This window comes from Vombatus ursinus, unplaced genomic scaffold (assembly GCF_900497805.2).
Source record: "Vombatus ursinus unplaced genomic scaffold, bare-nosed wombat genome assembly UNPS02014805.1, whole genome shotgun sequence".
Taxonomy (NCBI): Eukaryota; Metazoa; Chordata; class Mammalia; order Diprotodontia; family Vombatidae; genus Vombatus; species Vombatus ursinus.
In genome coordinates, this window is record NW_020954583.1 from 7,677,816 (window position 1) to 7,681,685 (window position 3,870).

A 3,870-nucleotide genomic window follows, 5' to 3' on the forward strand; every position below is an offset into this window, starting at 1 on the left:
CATACCATGCACAGGTTTCCCATACCTTACCTCAGGAAGAAGGAAAGGCATTTTTAATTGGCTGCTGAGGCAGAACTAGCTATGCATTCAAAAAGTGTTAAGCAGACACAATGTCCTCTCTTTCCTGATGGTAAAATGACAGCAGTGGTAATGGAATATCTGTGTATGTTCTGAAGTGGAGAGCAGGAATCTCAATTTTGCATGCCTGGAAGTAAGTTCACAAAAACCCACTTGATCCCAATACTTGGCCTTCATACTTTGTCAGTCCCCCATTAAATTTTCTACTGTTAAAGCATAAAACATCCAGAAATGTGATATGACCTAAGGACAGTCTAATTCTTACTTGTATGTGTAACAGAATCAACATGTAGGTTTCAGATGATGGAGAGCCTTTGGGAAAAAAAAGTGAAGTACAAGTCTTCCATGAATTTTCAATATGCTATATTAAGAGATTGGGCAACTATAAAAGTGAAACAAAAGAACAATGGAAGGAAAAACCAGAATTACCCAAATGCCCTCAAAATTCCAATGGCAGATTTCACTTTTATTGTCATTTATCTGATGGTAATAATCTGGTTTCATCTCCTGCACACATTTCCACCTTTAAAAAAAAGAATAAAAAGAAAATTTCATTTCTTGATCAAGAGAAAGCTCACATTCACATTACAATTGATCAAAATACACTCCAATGGGGCATATGTAAAATTCTATAAAAACAAGTGTTTTTTTTCCAAATGTGTAGAATTAAAAATTAATTCAATTGGAGCACCTGTGACTAACCAATCAAGTGGAAAGCCATCATAATGTCCCACAAAATAACTTTTAGAATTCAAGAGAAGTTGTTTTCAGACTTCTTCAAACTTTTATCACTGCTCTACAACTTGATCGCCATACCTAACCTTTCCTTTTGTTCAACAACTTAACATTTGTCCAATAGTTCCCTTTCAGAGCAGCCAGGTAGTGCAGTTGATAGGATGCTGGATCTAGAGTCAGAAAGATCTGAGTTCAAATATGACCTGAGATACTTAATAAATTCTGCGTCATTTGTTCATTTAGATTGCTTTGATTCACTAAATTAGATAAACTGTATAGCTATTCAAGTGATTGTAGCAATTAGTCATTGCTAATTTTTTGTTTGTTTGTTTGTTTTCAATAGCCTCTTACCTGGATGAAACTGCTATCACAACTCAGAGAAGGGAAAAGTCAATCACAAGATAATTCAGTTTTCAAGACTCTTTTGTTGTATTTCCCTTATCTTTCATGAAATTTGCATCATTGTATATGCTTTTTTTTATTATTGTGACTTTATTATTGTGATACAATTTCACTGGGGTAGGCATCCCAATGGAGACATTCCCTCTACCAATCTAAAGAAGTTTTAGCCATTTTTCTTAAGGATATGAAAATGATCATCTGACAATCATACATTTATGCCATTCTTCAAGATGTATATGAGAATTAAATGAAATAGGAAAAAAAGGGTGTACTTTTTTCATATATCATCCAATTAAATTCAAATGTCTCTAGCACACTTCTATTGCCCTATTGTCTGACATATTGGATGAAAATCTAAAGCCTTTCTAGTCCAAATTGTCATTAATTGCATGACTAAGTTTCTAGGCTGAAATTTACTAAGGAGTCATATAACATGCATTTCAGGTACAAGTGTTTCATGAACTCATGCAATTGCTAATTGATTGAATGTACACTCCTCTTACCTTTATTCTCCCAGCAGTATGAATTCACATGAACACATAATTATCTCTGACTTTGTATAAACTGGTACTTGCACACATTAGCATTGGTTCAATCATTGTTCAAAAAGATCTCCATAAAATGAAGCACTCTTCCAATTTTGTTGCATAATAAGTAAAAATCCTCTGCTCTATGATATGTACTATTCAAGCATTTTGGTTCTCATTGAAAATTAGACATCATATAATGTATTTGGCACGAGGATACTAGGTAATCAATAGGACTTGATTGTGACTAACATCTGAAATTGTAGTTGTTTTTAATGGGAAGTGCATTTTATTAGCTATATACATAAATGGGTATATAAACAGTGGTCTGATAAATATGATAATATATAATATAACTAATATAATACAACACAACAATATAAAGTTACATTAGAGTAGATAAGATTATACTGCACCAGTCATATCACTGATTTTGGAACTTTCAGTGAGGAAATATAATCTAGCAATGGTAATTGGAACATACATATGTATTTTGTATGTATTTATGTATGCATGCATGCATATGCACATATACACATAATTCTTTTAAGCAAAAAAATCAAGAACAAAATTCCTCTATATTTGTGCATTTATCTTTTCTTAAGTAATGATTTGTCCTTTTTTCTTAAAATAATTATGAATTTCATCAAAAAACTTTCTTTCCTATTGTAAATAATTTTTGAGTAAAATAAATCTATATATTGAATTTTTATTTCCAACCAAGCAACTTTCCTGGATTTCAGGAAACTCTTGGATCTCCAAAAACTCATCACGGGGCAAGATGAGGTCAACTCTGAAACTTACATTTCCTCAGATCATTACCTGCCTCAGCTACAGGACTTCCTTATGCTCCATGCAGAGCACCCTTTCCCACTTCTGCTTTCATCTTCTTTTTATGTTTTTTCTTCCTCCATTAGACTGTGAACTCCTTGAAGGCAGAGCCTTTTGTCACTTTCTTTGTATACACATCACTTAACACAGGGCCTTGCGCATAGTAAACACTTAAAATTTTATTGACTCTCACTGACTATTCTCAGGAGTAGCAGCATAATTCTACTCAGGTGTGTGGTGGAGCCAGCTGGAAAGGGCTCTCAAAAACCAATTGCTACATTTTCAATGTGAACACCTCAGAAATCAGCAAATCTTAGAAATCAGGACTTGATTTATTGTTTGATGTTAGGAAAAGTGATGGGAAATACATTTAAATTGAAGATTAACTTACAAGTGTCATGGGCACATTTTTTTGGAAATGGTGGTTGTTATAAAGGTTTTATTTCTCAGTTTCCTCATATGTAAAATACTTATAATAATAACTGTTTTGCCTATTCTGAATAGCAGATTTGAGGTGGGAAGGAAAACTGTAAAGGATATTTGAAAAAGTTAAAACACTCTTTCCCTGTCGCTGCTGAGTCGAGCGGAAAGAGGAGGCTCCTGGGTGTTTTCAAAATTTAGCTTCACCCATGAACCGCTGCCATGGCCGAGGAAGGCATTGCTGCTGGAGGTGTAATGGACATTAACACTGCTCAACAAGAAGTGCTGAAGACCCCACTCATCCACGATGGCCTAGCTCGTGGAATTCGTGAAGCTGCCAAAGCCTTGGACAAACGCTAAGCCCATCTTTGTGTTCTTGCTTCCAACTGTGATGAACCTATGTATGTAAAGTTGGTTGAGGCCCTGTGTGCTGAGCACCAAATCAACTTGATCAACAAGAAGCTGGGTGAATGGGTAGGCCTCTGTAAAATTGACAGAGAGGGAAAGCCCCATAAAGTGATTGGCTGCAGCTGAGCTGTTGTTAAGGACTATGGCAAGGAATCTCAGACTAAAGATGTCATCGAAGAATACTTTAAATGTAAGAAATGAATAAAATAAAAACCTTGGTCTGATTTGAAAAAAAAAGAAAAAGTTAAAACAATAGCAATATCATATATATTTAGGAATTATTGTAACTTCCATAACTATTGTCTCCAAAGGTGAAGATCATCACCAGCATCTCCAAGGGAAAAAATGATGTAAAAAATCAGGTAGAGAATATAAGATCCCTTGTGCTTAGTATATGTTAATTTATACAACTAATGACAATATTTGTTGACTAATTTTTTTTAATGATTCCAAAAGAAAGCTTAGGAGA

General features: G+C 34.4%; 1 pseudogene; it reads left to right on the top strand.

Moving 5' to 3' along the window:
- The first annotated feature begins 3,171 nt into the window (after positions 1 to 3,171).
- On the top strand, positions 3,172 to 3,602 carry LOC114051771 (annotated as a pseudogene).
- Positions 3,603 to 3,870: the final 268 nt, after the last annotated feature.